General features: G+C 44.1%; 1 long non-coding RNA gene across 2 annotated transcripts in view; it reads left to right on the top strand.

Annotated features, from left to right (window-relative positions):
* LOC100514051 (uncharacterized) overlaps positions 1 to 4,341 on the top strand; it is a 167,642-nt gene extending 163,301 nt beyond the window's left edge. For both annotated transcript variants that reach the window (XR_014804313.1, XR_014804308.1), the window contains exon 17: positions 142 to 4,341. This is a non-coding gene — a long non-coding RNA (uncharacterized LOC100514051). The remainder of the gene's footprint in view (positions 1 to 141) is intronic.
* The last annotated feature ends 14,669 nt before the right edge of the window (positions 4,342 to 19,010 follow it).

The following is a 19,010-nucleotide window of genomic DNA, read 5'->3' as shown; positions in this document are numbered from 1 at the left end:
AGAAGACGATTGTGCAAAATCAGTATCTCCTTTAACACAAATTACGCTAATTAGGTCGGGACAATGGAAGGACTGATCTGTGAAGAAGCGAGCTGACTTGTTGCAACACTTATTTATTCTTTCAAAATAATCTTCCATCAGGTGAGTCAAGACATTTTGGAAGCTCTTCCCGACATCCCAGAGCTGACTTCCCTTTCCTCCTCGGCTTTTTGAGCTGCAGCAGAAAGACTAAGAGATTGCGTGAAGATTATTAGGGGCAGCCTAGGAAGTGGAAGCTGGCATTAATATGAGCTCAGACTGGCCCTTAATGTCACCTATGAGACAGTGTGGAGACGTGAAAACTAGAGGCATTTCTTGCTGGTTCTGTGGGAAGCAATGCATGGAAGGAACGTTGGTGTTACTTTGGCTTAAGTTTCAGTAACATTAATCTTCATTCCGTTATGCTGAAATCAGAAAGCAAACACAAATGCCTCCATCAGAAGCATTACTTTCTACACAATAACGTTTTGGAATAAAATCTTGGTGTCGGTGGAGACTTATTTCCACATATTAGAGAGGTTTTGACTTTTTGCTGTAAGAAACAATCCCATATATGTAATTAAAAATGCAAAAAGATAGTCTCAACAGAAGACATCCTAGCTACTCGATCACAAAGACAAACCTAATGAAAATGATATTAATGTTGAAGCCTGTAGCAGTATTCATAGCTCCGCTCTCCAGTGGGAACAATAAGTGTGCTTTTATCAGGAGCCATAGGATGCTCAAACATTTAATGTTCTCCAAAATCTAAAGGGAAATAACGCACGACAGGCTCTTGGCGTGATGGTTTGGCTGATAGGATGAAGTGTTAGCCTGACTGTGGCTGGTGGAAGCAGAAGAGGCTCCAGCATGGATGCGAAGAGTGCCAGGTGCTTGATTTTGGTCCAGAGGAGCAAAAGGAGAGTAAGAGAGGGATGGGAGATGGGAAGAAGGCAACACGCTGTCAGCACATGTTTGTACGTGCTTGCGGAGAAGGTGAGCAGCTTCTGAAATGGCCCCTAATTGTCTCCCCCTCCTGGTGTTCATGCCCTTGTGTAATCGCCTCCCTGTGAGAGCAGTGACTTAATTATAACGAATTGAATACGGCAGAAAGGACAGGATGTTACCTTCAAGATTCGTTTACAGAGAGATGCTGACTTCTGTCCCATTTGCCTTCTCTCTCTGGTACCGCCTGCTCGTTTGCTCTGATGAAGCCACTGCCATGTTGGGAGATGCTCTTTGCAGTGTCTCAAGTGCCCAGGAACGGAAGGGGGCCTCCAGCCAACAGCGTGGCAGGAACTGAGGCTCTCCGGCCAGCAACCCGCGAGGAACCGAATCCTGCCAACCGTCAAGCCTGCTTGGAAGCAGCTCCTTCCCCGGTAGAGCCTTGAGGTGACTACACCTCGGGCCGACACTTTGATCATCGCCTGTGAGAGGTCCTGAGCCAGAGGACCCGGCTCAGCTGCACCTGCATTCCAGGTGTATCTCACAGACTCTATGAAATAATATGTGTTGCTCTAAGCCTCTGAGTTTGGCGGTAATTTTTTTTACTTGTATTGATCACACAGCAATCGATAATGAATGTGGTGCAAAACTGAAATTTTGTATCAAATCAGGCATCACTTCTGAACTGGCTCAAGCCTCGTTATTCCTCTTTGCATAGGATGAGAACAGCAATCTTGTCTATGCCTGGGTATATATACATTTTCCTTTTTTTTTTTTTTTTTCCCAGCTACTCTTAGGCACTCCAGTTGCTTAGGGTCTGATTCTGATTCTCGTGGTGCTAGATTTGATCCCTCAGATCCTCTGGGGCTTTCTGGTGGCCAATAGGCCAGTGCTCATGTGGTTACCAGGATGGAGAACAGTTATGGCAGATGGGAAAGCATCTCGCTCCCCGAGTTCGCAAGAAGCGGACTGCAGAGCCACAGCGGCAAACGCATCAGGCCTGATGCATGGAGTTCCGTCCTACAGCTGACACCTCTCTGACAGCTGTGTATCTCGTGCACCAATGGGAAGGCACCGTGCCAGGCCTTTGAGGGATGCCAAAATAAATAAAACAGTTCCTGCTGTCTAAGAATGCCCGGAATAATCAGGGAGACAGACATATCTGTGAATAATTCTACTTTGAAGGTGGAGCAAACATCTGAGTGAAGTTACTCCCTGGCTTCTTTGAAGGAAATGATTTAAGAGAGAGGAAGTTTGGGGAAGTTCATGTCTTCGGACTCTGTGAACTTGGGACCGCCAACCGAAGTGATTTTTCCTGATGGAACTTTCCATTTTCTGAGAGAAGATGAAACGGAGGGGGTTCAAATTTGACATGTTGTCTCACGGCTGACACGGGGTGGCTTGGGCCGTGCTGACGCGATGATCCCCGGGGAACCTCCAGAAAACCTAATCAAAGGCCCGAGCTGGTGGGTGGTGGGTGTAGCTTGAGGCAGGAGATCGAACGGGAGTTAACTCTTGCCCTGATAGCGTGTGATCTGCGAGCTGACTTAACAAATGCCCTCTTGCTCCCATTTTTAGCAGTTGGGTGAAAGCCCCAAGAAAAATGCCCTGGGCTGTGGTTCCTGGAGCACAAAGAAACAGAGTTCAGTATCAGGGGAGCCCAACTTCCCTGATATTACATTGTTTCTCTTCTTGCAGGAGGCAGAGCAGGGACAATGAGCTTCGGCTGTAAATTCCCACAGGTTTACAGGAGAAGAAGAGGGAGAGCAGAGGAGCAAGGGTGCCCTCCTGGCCCTTTCCCGAGGCCGTGTGCCCTAAGGAGAAGGACTACTCCTCTCACGGGTGGCATCACAGGTGTCGGTTGGACCCCACTTACTAGCGGTCGGTTTGCCTCCTGTCAAACGGTCATGCGTGCACCTCAGGCCCTCTTCCTCGTTGCCATTTGGCTGTGTGGCTGAGGCTGAGGTGGGGAGAGGTTTGGAGCCAAGATCTGCCACAGGGAATCTCTACTGTCTCGCTGCTGTGTTTTCTTCTCACGACCGACTCGGGAGTGATTTACGGAGACTCAGTAGAGAAAGGCCTGCCTTCGTCTCAGGGACGAACCCACAAGCGCCAACCAAGCATTAGCAGAGCCCTGGATTGAGGCTGTGGCCCAGCTGGTCACGGACACCTTCTTTCCCATTTGGTTATTGGTCCCTGCGTGTGTATGAATACACGTGTATTCCTTCAGAAGTTCAGATTTGCTGTCATAAAGTTGTACAGCGCTGTGGTACTTTCGGGGGTAAAGACATTAATTTTGATGAGAAAATCTAGGGAAACTTCATGGAGCTATGAAGTGATTCTTGAAGAATGGATAAGAATTTGGTTAAGCGGATATGAAAGGTCGGGGCATGCCAACCTGTTCCAAGTTCAGGAAGCTAGCTCTGCTGCCTCCCCGGGGAAGGCATTAAAGCTAGAGGCCTTAGGAGACCGTTGTTGTGGTTCTGAGATGAACCTTACAAAATACTATAAAGAGTAACATCTGCAGAGAGTGTGGTAGCATCAGGAGTGGTATAGATTGAGTTATTTTTTAATAGGGGATATCTTAGCAACATCTCAAACTCGTGGTTTTAAGCGAGATCTTAAGCTAGAAGAACATGAACTGTGTTGAAAGCATTGTGTCCAACAAAGAAACATGATCAAAAGGAAATGAAATGCTTCGGAACCTCCTTTGAGGAGGCTTATGTATAACCTGTTTTACAGAAAATACCCAGATGTTCAAAATGATTGAAAAAAGCTTCTGAAAAATTTGCCTCAGAAGTGCAAATACATGTGATTCTTCCATCACCCATTTCGGATTGGTGAGCGAAGGGGAATGGAATGGACTGAAATGCCCATTGCTCCAGGGCATAGACATGTACCCTGAATGGATAAGCATATTTATTTTCATTCCTGGGCACTGCACTTGCCTACAAATATCCCATAAGAATCTTACATCTAGTGTGTGTCGTCCAGGAGAAGTAGGTTCTGCACAACTTTAATGAAATGAGGTGCATCTGTTGGTGGAAAGAAGTGGGTTGTTTGTCTCCACTGGGAGAAGAGGACTGTGAAGTGAAATGTATATAGGAGTTCCCGTTATGGCTCAGTGGTTAATGAATCCAACTAGGAACCATGAGGTTTCGGGTTCAATCCCTGCCCTTGCTCAGTGGGTTAAGGATCTGGCGTTGCCGTGAGCTGTGATAAAGGTCGCAGACGCGGCTCGGATCCCGAGTTGCTGTGGCTATGGTGTAGGCCAGCAGCTACAGCTCTGATTCGACCCCTAGCCTGGGAACGTCCATATGCCGCGGAAGTGGCCCAAGAAAAGGCAAAAAGACCAAAAAAAAAAAAAAAAGAAAGAAACTATATAAAAGTGATTTAGGACATTCCCTTAGTAAGAGATGAAGTTTAGAAAAAACTAGAAGCCAGATATGAGCAGATTTAATGGCCAGACTGAGGATTTTGGTAGAAGTCTTGGTGACAGATGGTTATCACACTTAGAATACCAAGTGGTTGCTTTTGCATGAAGTCTGAAGGATGTACGAAGATTTGCACTTGAACTAAGAACATCATGTTTGAAATGGACCATTTCTTTGTGTAGGCGATAAACTCTCTTAAGCACAACTACCTTAGAAAAGCTAACATATGAAGCTGGCCTTCGATCATTCCCACTTACATTGGTGTGATAATGTAATGCTTTTCTTCTGAGATCGATGTCTCCAAGGTCCAAAGTTTCCAGAAACCAGGAGAGGTCTGAGCAGAAACTTAGAAGTTGAGGGTACTGCCCAAGAGGGACATTCTGAGTGGGTTATCTCAGGAAGGCATATTCCATGAAGAGAGGAATGATGGATGAGACTGGACAGAGGTGGATAAGAAAGTTAAAGAAAAGTGGAAGTGGGAGATAAACCAAAGCTAGTTTAAAAAAAAAAAAAAAAAAAAGTAACAAAAGATTCTCTATTGGAGGAACACATAGGAAGCAAGAGCCAAGAGGCTTCTCCTCTTAGAATCATGGTTCTGAAAGAAAAGCCAACATGGGTGTTGCTAGTTGGCTTGTGTTCCTTGATAACCATGATAAGCAACAGAGGAGTTGTTATCTCAGAGCAGGGCAGGCCAAGAGACTTATAGACAGTATTGGACCTGGCTGGAAAGTCAGCACAGAATAACCATGTAAAAAAAAAGAAAAAAAAAAAGGTGCTACATCTGGGGCTTCTGTGAGTATCGTACAGTGGTCAGCAAAGTTTTTCTTTAAAAGTCCACGTATTTAAACAGTTTTGTGGGCCATATGGTCCCTGCTACAAATAATAAATTCTGTTATTATCGCATGAAAGCAGCCATAGACAACAACAACAAATGAGTGTGTTTGTATTCTGATAAAATTTAATCTACAAAAAATAGGCTATGGGCTAGACTTGGCCTATGGGCCAGAGTCTGCCCACCCTGGCATAGATCAAAGTCTATTGCTGGTATAGTACATTTTTTTAAAAAAAGCAACCAGGGCTAGGTTCAGCATATCCTGGCTAACAAGTAGTTATAGGGAAGGTAAAGAGTCCGGCATCAGGATCTCGGTATCAGAACTGGGCAGGATGGCCCCGACAGCTACTCTGTCTGTCCTTGGGGAGGACTCCTTGTTCAGAGTTCAGACAGGCCAGGAGAAGCTGGGTGAGGATGGAGACCATGGGGGAAATCTCAAGAACACACAGTGGCTGTTAATGAGATGAAAGGACAAATTTGGTTCAAAACAAAAACGGGAGTTTCCATCGTGGCTCTGTGGAAATGAATCTGACTGGCATCCATGAGGGCACAGGTTCAATCCCTGGCCTTGCTCTGTGGGTTAAGGATTGGGCGTTGCTGTGAGCTGTGGTGTAGGTCGCAGATGCAGCTCTCATCCCGTGTTGCTGTGGCTGTGGTGTAGGCCGGCAGCTACAGCTCTGATTCGACCCCTAGCCTGGGAACTTCCAAATGCCATGGATGTGGCCCTAAAAAATCCAAACAAACAAACAAACAAAAAGCAACCAACCAACCAAACAAACAAACCAACAAAAAAACAAACAAAAAAAAAACCACCACAAAAAAGTAGCATAGAAACCAATGAACCATATGGATCTAATGTTAGGCATCCTTCCCTATGGACAGGTAGGGCTGGCAGGTATGATGCTGACTGGCTACTACTTCACAGGTGAAATGGCACCTGTGCTGGAGCATCCTGCCCTTTTTAACAGGCAGTGGTTTCTCAGATGTCTCCACCTCCCACAGCCCTGGAGTTCAGCCCCCTCACCAGAAATGTACTGACTGATATTCCACATAGTTAATTTGTTTCTGAATTTATTAAAAAAAAAAAACTCAAAAAGAGCAGTTTGGGTTGGGACATTCCATTTACACTCAGAGAATGAAACTGTAATTCATCTTTTACGCCTTTCTGCCTTGCATGCCAAATAAAAGCCAAATTGTCATTTTCCCTTCAGAACCAAATACCATCTTGAAATTGTTTATTATGGTTTAAAACAATTTTGATTCTAGATGGTTCATCTATCTTGATGAAGCAATGCACATTTAAGAAATTAAAAAGTCAGATTATTTTTTTCTATTGAAATAATTTTCTTTTAGGAAGAACATTGTTTTGTCAAAAATTGGGATGTCTCAACGCTTCTTCTTGTTTTAATAATGATTTTTATTTTTTCCATTATAGTTGATTTACAGTGTCAATGCTTCTTATAATTTTTTAATGTGTTAGGTAACTGCCTAAAATCTGAGTCCTAGTTCTAATTCTGCCACTTATTAACCCATGTAATTTTGGGGAAATTGTCTAAATTTATTTTTATTTAATTTTGTTGCTTCTCTTTTTCATTTTTGGCTCAAAAAAGAGATGCTACTTCTTACTCTGGCTCTCTACTAAGAATCTGAGTCAATATATATAAAAGTATAAGACTCTGGAAGAACAGTAGGTATTACTATTCATCAGTCATTGATTTTTTTCTGATTTTTTAACCAGGAACTATAAAATGGGTGAGGGATATAAAAATGAATAAGACTAGTCTCTTCTCTCCAAATGCTAACTATATTAAATAGTTAACTACAATAGATAATACTTTTACAGCATTAGCTATTTTCTAAAGCAGTCTGCGTATGTTTCATCTAATCTTTATAGAATAAATACAATTGTTGTTCCCATTTTTAGATAAGAAACACAGAGAGGTTAAGCAATTCGCCCGAAGTCACACAGCTAGTGAGTGGTTGAGCCAGGATTCCAACATAGGGTATTCTACTGAATAATAGGACTACAAATACTTCAGGTGATTAGCATTTTGATTTTAAAAAGCAAGTAATCAGGAAATAAAAGTAGGGATGGCCAGAAGTAAGAAATATTTCCCTAAATGTTTTCCATGAAGCCAAGTCCCATAGATGCTCTGTTGAAAAAAAAAAAAAAAAAAAAAGGTTTTGTAGAAATTCCCTGGTGGCCTAGCAGTTAAGGATTCAGCACTGTTACTGTTGTTGCCTGGCTTTGATCCCTTGCCCAGGAACGTCAGCATACCATACCCTGGATATGGCCAAAAAGGGCGGGGGGCGGGGGGCAGGGGATAAAAGTTAGGTTATGCTTAGAAGCCTTGCAGAAAAGATATCTCTTTTTGGTTGGTCCAGTGTTTCCTAAAAGTAATTGTCAGACTCCATTTTTTCAGCAATAGAGGTTTGGTTTTTTTTTTTTTTTTTTTTTTGTCTTTTGTCTTTTGTCCTTTTTTAGGGCTGCACTTGCGGCATATGTAGGTTCCCAGGCGAGGGGTCTAATCAGAGCTGTAGCCGCTGGCCTACACCACAGCCACAGCAATGCCAGATCCGAGCCGCGTCTGCAACCTACACCACAGCTCACGGCAACACTGGATCCTTAACCCACTGAGCTAGGCCAGGGATCGAACCCGAAACCTCAAGGTTCCTAGTCGGGTTCGTTTCCACTGCGTCACGTCGGGAACTCCGAGCAATAGAGTTATAAATGAGTTCTACTGAGTATTGTGTCTCTTGACCCACTGGTGTAGAACTTACCTTTAAAGAAACTTTGCACGGAGTAGGTAGTGATTTGAAACAGCTGAATGAGAATAAGAAAGGGCTCTAACCAGGGGCAAAGTAAGAAATTGCTGAAAAGCTTGTGAGTGCAGCTGGTCTTGAAAACCATCCATTGGTGATCGTGCCAGTTGGCATGGTTATGGGTTATCTGTAGCTGTGCTTGGCAGTCGTAAAGTAGGCGCAGAGAAAGTGGAAGTTTGAATTGATCTAGGATTAAAGACTGGCAAGAAAGATGAAAGAGAAGAAGGGAAGAAATGAATTCTCTATCAATATTTTAAAAGAACAGGCAGACATAATGTTGTTATACTGTTAGGTTTCTTGCACGTTGTACAATATTTAAATCAATAAACCCACAACCTTCAGAAATGTCCTTGTAACTTGACAAAGAAAACAGAGAAACCTGTGCTTATCAATTCTGAGGGCAAGATAACTCTCCCCAAGTTCACTTAGCATCCCTTACGTTCTTGTTGGGGGTCTAAGACTTCCAAAGTTCTGATGCTCAGACACCTCTGCCGTTATTCCCAGTACCTAGTAAATGCAGGGGTTTCCAAGCCATACGCATATCTTGATAAGGAGAGGTTCCAGCCTAACCGGTTGTTATCGCAGACGCTGGGGGCTGGGTAAACAGCCTTGCCCAGTTGTGACTAATGCATAGAAGCTGGCTAAGGAGGGCACTTCACATGGCATCTGAGGAGTGTTGGAGTGTGGCTTTCTGAAAAAGAGAAAGGAGTGGGGCTCAGAAGGCAATGCTACGTTCTGGGCTCTCTCCTGTGCTATTCCAGAAGAAATAGTGGCCTCTCGCAGCAAATGCTGGTTGAGTTACTAAGCAGGGCGCTTCCTAGGGCCGGGGTCCTTATTTTTAGCTCTTCAGGACTCCTCTGCATCCTTAAAATGTATGAAAGTCCCCACAGGGCTTTCGTTTATGTGGATTGTATCTATCAATATGTATTTTATTTGAAATGAAAACTGAGAAACATTTAATATTTATGAATTTATTTTAAAATCGAAATAATAAACCCACATGTGCACATAAATATTTTTGTAAAATATGCATATATTTTCCAAAGTAAAAGAAACTTTCACGCGAAGTGTGTCATTGTTTGCGTTTCTGTGAGCCTCTTTAATGATCGGCTTAATAGAAGACAGACTCTCCCTATGTTTTTCTGCCATCAGTCTGTCATGATCTGTTGTACACATACATATAATTGGAAAAGGGAGAGGCATTTAATTGCTTTTTCAGATAAATGTGAACATTCTTCTGTGAGATCATACCAAAACTCAAAAAGTGGTAGTTTCTTAATGACGAGTTGCAATATTGAACCTGAACCCATGTGAATGAACTCTCGGTACTCTGTTGTATCAAAATTCATTGCTCATTCTCAGACTTTAAATGGATGTTTTATCCAGGCAGGATTTTGTAACATCATCCATTGGCCATTTGGAAAATATCAGTTCACTGAGATGTGCAGATCTTCCAAATGTTCATGTATCTCACGAAACACTATCAAATATCACATTTCCTAATATCACCTTCATCTCGTCAGAAAAGTCAAGTTTTGTAAAGCCGTGAAGCTCACAGTGGCCAATGCAAGTTTTCCAAAATTCTAATTTTTGCTCGAAAGCTCAGATTTTATCCTGGCAAGACAAACTGTCAGTGTGTTCTCTGAAATGACAGGTTCACTTAGGGTGGCCAACCATCCCACTTTGCCCAAGATTGAGGGGCTCGTGGGAACGTACGAGGGTTTCAGCACTAACGCTAGGAAAGTCCTTGGCAAACCTGGACGAGGCGCCCTGGGTTCCTTCACTTTTGAGAAAACATTCATCAAAAACTCAAGTCAGGGTAACCAGAGTTTGCCTGTCAGTCCTACTTTCCAGCAAAACATGGTGTTCCAACACAGAAACGAGTGCGATTTGGGAGTTCTCCTGCGGTGCAGCGGGGTAAGGACCTGGCATTGACAGTGCTGGGGCTCTGGTTACAGATGTGGCTCAGGTTCGAACAGCGTGGCCCAAACCACAAAAGCAACAACAAGCACAAACCTCGTTCCGTTTGTAAATCAACCACGCACGTGCTTTTTCCTCGGATGACCATCCTTCTCTGGCCTGCGGTGGACAGGCTTGGAGACTGCTTCCTCTTTTGTCACACAGAATGTTAAAAAGACACGTACTCAATGGTCAATGTTTAAAAAGATATTAATTTCTACCACTTCGTTATAGGCATTCGCAAATGCAACTGGCATTTTTAAAAAGGAAGCCTGCAGCTGTGACGTCTCTCATAACTGCAGGAGTTTGGTGCCACGGCTTTAATTCACGCTCAGGTGTCAGTAATTGGTCCCACCACGGCTTTTGCACCATGTGGATAAAAGTTAACACAGACAATAAAAAGGCAAACAAGGTCTTAGTATATTATGAAAATAGCTTTGGGCTCACAGACTGCCTAGTCCCGAGGGTCTAGAAACCGTATTTTGAGAAGCTCTGTCCTGGGGCACAAGCCTCACCAGGGGCTCTAAGAATTGGTTCAAGCATCTGCCCCCTTGTGAACCCAGAATCACCATCCTCTTTTCCCACCTCCGAGGATCTTGCCAAGGTTTGGAAAGGTTTTCCTTTTACATCCTCAAAGTACAAAAGCTTCAAATATACCTTCTTTTTCATAACAGAAGACGGACCCTATGCCTACGCTTCTGAATAAAGTCACTTGTAGTGATTCGAAAGCTCTCCATCTTCATCCTTCTAAGAATCTACCTGCTAGACCCCAACATGGTCTCTGGCCCCATCCATCTAAAGAAGAGTGAACAGAAAACAGAAATTTCATCTCCATTGGGTCACAACCCTGCTACATTTTTTCATACACCTTGATATCCTCGTAGTCGCCATCAAGGCGGAAGACTGGCACTGAAAAGAGAATGGGATCATTTTCAAATTAGTCCATTTACTAACTGCTATCATGTGACTAAAGGTCTTAACAGATTTTATTTTTGGCTCTAACCTACACCTGAGGTTTGAGGTTGTTCTTGCCAGTAAGAAACCTCCGTTGGAAGTATAAAAATAAAAATGATAGCTTGTAACCTTGAGGCCTCTGCATAAAAACAAGGCTTTGTAACAGAAAGTAGACTCTGAGCTACTTTTCCTCAAGTCTTAGAGCTGTCCAGGATTCTCATTATCTGGCAGAACACCTTCCATAGGCTGATGAAGAATGAAATAAATGTAGTCAGTGGTGACATTTTGCTCCATTTAGGGTTTGAAATGAGATAGATATATATATGAGACAGATGAAGAGACGTTCATGACAAGATAGGTAGACATATTCCCTGGAGACGTACACTGCTGTTCTTTGGAGTCAGAAACATAAGCCAGAATTATTTTAACTACATAGTTCTACTTTCATTTCATGTGGCATTTTAGAGTTGATTAAACATGTAACATGCACGATCTTATTTCTCTTCACAGCATTTGTAAAGTAGGTATATATTTTCCCTCTCCGTTTGACCAGAGGAGGCCAAAGGCTGGACGATTGGCCCAAGGTGACACCTCAATTAGTATCCTATCTATGTGTGTGGACCCAAAATGCAATATTCATCCAGTGGACAGCAGTGGCTTTATGGAAACCTTGACGGCAGAGAGGAAAAAGTGGGGGTTGAGAAGTTAAACAGAGTAGCCTGAAGTCACTCTTGATCTCTGCCAGCTCCTTGTGCTACTGGAAACCCAGCACCACTCCCCTCTGTTTCTCCCTGGAAAACACTTTTCCCAGAACCCCTTGCTAGGGTGTATCCAGATTAGGTGAAGGGCAGAAGAGAGATGGGCATGGTGCCATCGGTGCTGTAGCAAGAATGAGTGGAGGCGCAGCCTCAGTGGGTCTGAGTTTACAGCTCTCTGCAGGTGGTTTGCAACGCTGCACCGACCTCGGGGCTGTAAAGATCAGTGAGCACCGTGGGCGGTTTCTCATGGTTCCTGCAACTTCCTGACTCTGAAGGCTGATGGGGACCTGAGGACAGCAAAAGTTTTCCTTGCTTGGTCTTTGAAACGCCAGCCCTTATCACGACAGTCTAAACATCGACATTCCCTAAATTCTTTCCTGCTTGAAATACCTGCGAAGCTTATTATTTTCTGAAAAATACCAACTGGTAATTCCTCAGCCCCACAAAAAGGACAATAAGATTTTTTTTTTTTTAAAGCATTAGTCTTTAGGGACAATGAAAATGTAAGTTAAAACAACACAGGGATAGCAATGATTTTGGGGGGAAGATAGAGTTGAGATGATTGAGTTGTGACTGACCCATCAGAGAGGAGAAAACAACTTAACTCTGTGTGGTGGTGAAATGCTGATAAGAAGTAAGCAGATTTAGGCTGTACTGTTGATTCCTGGAAAGTTTCGGATAATTTTGAGGTTGATAACACAGGATGAGTTAGAAATAGGTAGACTGACTGGAAGTCTATAGAAGTATAATTTAGGGGCTGGAACACTTTTTCAATAAAGGGCCAGATAGTAAATACTTTAGGTTTATGCCTCATATGGTCTCTACCACAATTATTTCACGCTACAGTTGTAATGAAAAAGCAACCATAGACAATATTTCAACAATGGATATGCACTGTTCCACTTTACTTACAAGCCCAGGTGGCAAGTCAAATTGTCTGTAGACCACAGTTTGCGGACCTGTTTGGATCATTAGACTCTTTAATCAACTTGCAGAGGTCTTCCCTTCCAGAATAAGACAAAAGTTGACTCTCTGGAAAGGCTGAAATAAAGAGATTCTATCCGTGGGGACACCAGACACAGCTAGGGTGTGGATATGGAGTAAAGAATCATACAGAAAATAGAAGAACTATGTGCAAGCCTGCAAACTGAGCCGGGGACCCATAGAGACTTCACCTCACCTGATTCCTGAAAAGCATGCCTTTTGGAAAAGTGGGGGTAAAATACAAAGGGAGATTGAAAGTGGTTGCCGAAGGGGAATGAGAATCAGGTGGGGGGTGCTTTTTTCTTTTCATAGGTATCAAAGTAATTATTTGACTTTTAGAAACATGGCATGTATTATTTAGATAAAAATCAATATTATATTAAGGAAAAACTTGAAGTAGAGGAATTCAAGGTACTGCGTTTATACTGAATGGCCCCGGAGAGTGGGCAGGGCAGGTATTACTGTCCTGATTTTTCCCAGTGAAGAGACCGAAGGGTTAAATTCTGAAGCTGGATAACACAGAGGGGAAACAATGGCACTGCAGAAGGGAAATATATTGGGTTTAGTTGGTAAAAGTGGAAGGGATTATCAGCAGATTAATGGGAGGTATTGGTAGAAACCCACAAATACAGGAAGCACTGCAGTGTTTATACTTCTGTGATCACAAGTGTGAGCCAAGAATATGGTTGGACACCAACAGCTCCAACCGAGTGGAAAATCTTGGCGAAGACTGAGCAATGCTGGCATCACTCCTAGTTGCCCCAACTCTGAGCACCCTCATGTTAATGATATCATGCAAAAAATGCAAATTAAGTAAACAATCATTAGGTGCAGAGCACCACATGGCCCAATTAACTCCATCTTGGGGGACGTATTGGAATGGAATTTACAGGGCTGGGGTATAGACAAAGGATGAGATCCTGAAGAGATGGACTTGAATTATAAATAAATGTGAGGGAGTTCCCGTTGTGGCTCAGTGGTAATGAATCCAACTAATATCCATGAGGACGTGGCCTCAATCAGTGGGTTTAAGGATCCAGTGTTGCCGTGAGCTGTGGTGTAGGTCCCAGACAGCTCGGATCCCGAGTTGCTGTGGCTATGGTGTAGGCTGGAAGCTACAGCTCTGATTCGACCCCTAGCCTGGGAACCTCCATATGCTGGGGGTGTGGCCCTAAAAAGATAAATAAGTAAATAAACAAATAAATGTGAGCCAGAGGTTCTCTTGGTTAATGCTGACCTGCGCCATCTCTTTCTGATATTGAAGTAGGTATATGTTGGTGAGTTTCAACCCCTTCCCTGTTCTGTGCGGAGCCATTACTTCAGGGAAGGGAACTGCAGGGCAGGCAGATGACAGAGCTCATACATCGCTCCCCATGGCTTTGGAAATTTACTTGGAATTATCACTGCTGCCTTTCCTAGTTAGTTTTCCCAGTAACAGTGGCATTTCTTGCCACCATCAAAACAGAAAAATAACCCTTCCAACAGGTGTGTATAGGAGTAAGGAGGCGCCCACAAGAGGCTAGGCTTTAGCACCAATGCTTGGATATCACACCTCCTTCTCATCAGCGAGATGACATCAAGCAACTTCTGCAGAGCCCCAGCTTCCTCTTCTGTGAACAAGCATTTGGGGGGACTGTGATGGTTAATTTTATGGGTCAACTTGACTGTGTCGTCAGATGCCGGGATATCAGGGTAAACAATCTTCTGAGGGTGTTTCTGCATGAGAAGAGCATTTGAATCGGTGGACTGAATAAAGCAGATTGCCTTCCCTGCTGTAGATGGTCCTCATCTGGTCTGTAGAAAGAACAGCATCAAAAAGCTGAATAAAGGAGAATTTGTTCCCTTTCTGCCCGATTGTCTTAAGCTGGGACATTTGTTCTTCTCCTGTACTCAGACCATTGGCTTTCATGTGTCTCTTGTGACTGAAGGTCTTGGGACTTCTCAACTTCTCTTATTATGTGAGCCAAATATATATATATATATATATATATATATATATATATATATATATATTTGGGGAATGAGAATCAGGTGCGGGGTGTTTTTATGGGGAGATATATATATATTTCTCCTCTTATTGGTTCTGATTCTCTGGAGAACCCTGGCCAATCCAAAGATAATAATACCTTCTTTCTCTCATTTGGGTTTCTAAGAAAACATTTTACTTCATACCATACCAGGTCAATTTTAAGTATACACACAGGCACAGAAAGATAGGTCTTATTATAACCTATAAAGATAGGTCTTATTTCCATCCTCTTGGGGAAAAAACAAAGTCCACAAGTGTAAATGCCTATGGGTTATTCTTTGGGAAGAAGCAGTAGAATGTGGGAGATTGGGATATGAACTTTGGGATTAGACAGAAACTCTGATGCCACATATTATCTGTAGGATTTTGGACAAATTCCCTCACTTTACACCATCTCAGTATCCTCTGCTTTAGAATGGAGTCAATAACACTTTTTTCCCCATAAGATTCTTTTTTTTTTTTTCCTTTTTATTTTACTTTTGTCTTTATTTATTTTTAGGGCTGCACCTGAGGCACAAGGAAGTTCCCAGGCTAGGGGTCGAATTGGAGTTGCAACTGCCAACCTGCTCCACAGCATCAGCAACCCAGCATCCAAGCCTCGTCTGTGACCTACACTGCAGCTCATGGCAATGCCAGATCCTTAACCCACTGAGCCACAATGGGAACTCCCCCCATAAGCCTGTCTTGAGGATAAAATGCGGTTAACATATAACATCTCTTACTCAGCAAATAGTGACTAATATTGTTAAAGGTCAAATGATTACTAAAGACCACTTAATTGATTAACGAAGACAGGGCCCCCATCCAAGCCCATGACTGTTCAGTCCTAGGATCTCCCACTTTATTAGCCCTCTAGTGGTTGGAGAGCCAATCCCTGATTTGGCTGGGTGAGGAAAGATTTTTCTGGTGTCGCTTGAACGTGAATGCACACTTTTCTGCATGACCTTCCTGAACTGTACCCATTTATGAGCGAAGGGAATCTTCATTTGGCATCAGCAGTTCCTTCTCTCCTCTGCTAACCACTCAAGTCAGGCTGTCCCCTAAAGAGAGCCTGTGATCCTAAGTCTTGGGCTCTTTTTTTTTTGCCTTTTTAGGGCCACACCTGTGGCATATGGAGGTTCCCAGGCTAGGGGTCTAATCAGAGCTGTAGCTGCTGGCCTACGCCAGAGCCACAGCAATGTGGGGTCCGAGTCTCGTCTGCGACCTACACCACAGCTCACGGCAATGCCAGATCCTTAACCCACTGAGCAAGGCCAGGGATCAAACCCGAAACCTCATGGTTCCCACTCGGATTCTTTAACCCCTGAGCCACGACGAGAACTCCTTGGGCTCCTTTTTATTAAAGCTGTGAACGGCTAATGAGCAGGCTTCCAGGGGTGAGTGTTGGGTGGGGGACAAAGTATGAGGAAGTCCATGAGGAGTAAGATGCTAGTGGCGGAGTTCCCGTCCTGGCGCAGTGGTTGGCGAATCTGACTAGGAACCATGAGGTTGAGGGTTTGGTCCCTGCCCTTGCTCAGTGGGTTAACGATCCGGCGTTGCCATGAGCTGTGGTGTAGGTTGCAGACGCAGTTTGGATCCCGCGTTGCTGTGGCTCTGGCGTAGGCCGGCAGCTACAGCTCCGATTAGACCCCTAGCCTGGGAACCTCCAGATGCTGTGGAAGCGGCCCAAGAAATAGCAAATAGACCAAAAAAAAAAAAAAAAAAAATGCTAGTGGCTGTACAGGCTATTGCATACCAGGCATCCAAGCTCATTATTCACAATTGCTCCAAATGATTTCTCAGATGTGGCATGTATGTATCAGGCACACACCCACCCAATGCCCTCGGCTGTCTGAGGCAGCAGTGGGGCCCTTGCTTTTCCAATGGGAAATGCCTTTCAGGGCTGTATAACCCAAGAAATTTGAACTTCTGCAGGTCAGCAACAAATAATGATAATTTGTTTCTGGATAAAATCCCGAATCTGTCATCTCGTTCAGCTTATTGCACATTTCCTGGAATGTAGGACACGGTTTATCACAGTTCTGAGCAGTTTTCAAGAGTGTGGATTGGGTCTCTTGATACAATGCGGGGTAGCTCAGGTCACTATTCCACTTTTGATTACAAGAGTCCCCTTGAGGCTTTGCCTATGGGTAGATGAGTGCTTTGAAAACTGTAGAAGCCTTTTAAATGATTTTTATCTTTTCTCATGTCTTGTGAGTTAAGGTACAACAAGCTCTATGCAGCTGTGGTTCTTCTTTAGGAAGTTAGAGGAGGCAGAACTCAGTCTTCTCGGACCCTCTCTCCAAACTGAAACGTATGCACATATAGGCGCACACACACACACACACACACACACACACACTTTCACACTTTGGATTTTAAGGAATCCTTGTTCTAAAAACCACTGGTTGGGGTGAGGGATGGAAAGAGTCTGAAGAGTAGTATTTCCAGGGCACAGCATGAATATTCCTGGGAAAATAGCCAGACCAGGTATGTGCGTCCATGAGTCACTTTCTTGAACCCATTAAAAGGGTTTAGGTCCTAGAAGGAGAAAAGAAGGAAGGAAAACTGGAGAGAAGAGAGGAGGGAGGGAGAGGTAGAGCGCTGGAGGGTGAAGAAGGCCGGTGGCAGAGACAATCGGAGAAGCTCAACCAAGACTGATGTCTCCTCTGCAGCAGGCACATGCGACTATTGGTTTGTTGGAAAAGGTTCACAGGACAGAAGGGAGCAAACGTGCTATCATTTAGCCTGACAACAGGTGCACGGAGCATCCAGAGAGGACAGTGGGGGACACTCAGGAAAGGCTTCAAAGCAGAGGAGATATTTGAGTTGGGCCTGAAACCTAACAATGATATCAGCAGGCCACTCAGGTTTAAATATTTTTAGACCCCTTGAATGCCTGTGGATTTGTGCTGGCAGCATGACTAGTGTCATTGTTTGGAACTTCTATTTCCACTGGAATCATTCAAGTATGTCTGAGGCTTCTGCTCTGAGGCAGGACTGGGGAGAAAAAGAACAGCATCTTACATGGCCTGCCACCTGCGGGAACTGAGGCCCTAGGCGAACACAGACCAGGAAGAGGCCGGGGAAGGTGGGAAGCAGGGGGCCAGGCAAGGCCCTCGGGACAGCCTGGGGCAGGAGGCCTCTTCTGGGCTCAAAGTACCAAAGTACCAAGGGCTGGAACTGGCACCTGAGCCCAGAGGAGGAGTATGCGTGGCTCAGTGTCTCGGCCCCTGGGCTTTTCCCAGCAGAGAGATCTTCCATTAATTAGATGCTGAGGATTTCCTTCTCTGCCCCTTCCTCCCATATTCTCAGCACCATCGTTTTGTGAATAAAAAAAAAAAAATGGTTATTTTGGGAGTCCATCTCATGGCTCAGCTGTAATGAACCTGACTAGTATCCATGAGGATGCGAGATCAATACCTGGCCTCACTCAGTGGGTTAAGGATCTGGCGTTGCCAAGAGCTGTGGTGTAGGTTGCAGACGTGGCTTGGATCCTGAGTTGCTGTGGCTGTAGTGCAGGCTGGCAGCTAGAGCTCTGATTCAACCCCTAGCCTCAGAACTTCCCTATGCTGCAGGTGCGGCCCTAAAAAGACCAAAAAAAAAAAAAAAAAGATTATTTTTGTTTGCTCGTCTTTGTATAATCTCTCGAAAACGTGGGTATATTCCATCTGGAAGAGGAAGACCCTTGGAGCCCAGCCTGCTCTGGATAGATTAGCAGAGAAAATGGCAAATATTTTAAAAATGCAGTTGTGGTGGTTTTCCATTTTTCAAGAAAATCTATTTTGACTGTGCAGGAGAGGTAGAAAAATCTTTCGCCCTTCGAAGTTCTCAGCTGGGGCTCTGTTACAGAAGACAGATGATCTAGAGAAAAGCATACAAACTTATTTAATAGGTTTTACGTGACATGAGATTTCATTAAGAAATGAAGACCCCCGACCTGGCTAAACCTGAGTGTTTATGCTGGGAGAGATGAAGAGGGGACAGTCTGGAAAGATGGGATAGGACAAGGGTGTGAACTAAGGGTAAAAAACCAGGGGAACTTAGGAAGACCTGTTCGTTTGGACTCCACGTGGTGTCACTCTGTCTTCTAAGGAGGGTCCTTTCCTGGGGTGGGGGTGAGGGAGGCGGCCTTCACCGGAGGGCTTAGGGGAAGGTCAGGGGAAGGTGGGAAAGTCTTGCCAGCACCTGCCATTTCTCAATTTCCTTCAGCTTAAAATACTCAGTACACCAAAGCGCCCAGTTTTGGGGTAGCGTGTTCTGAATCCCATCACCTGTTCTCCCCACCTTCTAAT

The sequence above is a fragment of the Sus scrofa genome, chromosome 5, assembly GCF_054392235.1.
Source record: "Sus scrofa isolate SSC_HxYL_T2T_F1_AM1 chromosome 5, Sscrofa_HxYL_maternal_Yorkshire_Landrace_v2.0, whole genome shotgun sequence".
NCBI classification, from domain to species: domain Eukaryota; kingdom Metazoa; phylum Chordata; class Mammalia; order Artiodactyla; family Suidae; genus Sus; species Sus scrofa.
This window is presented reverse-complemented; position numbering and strand designations above follow the sequence as displayed.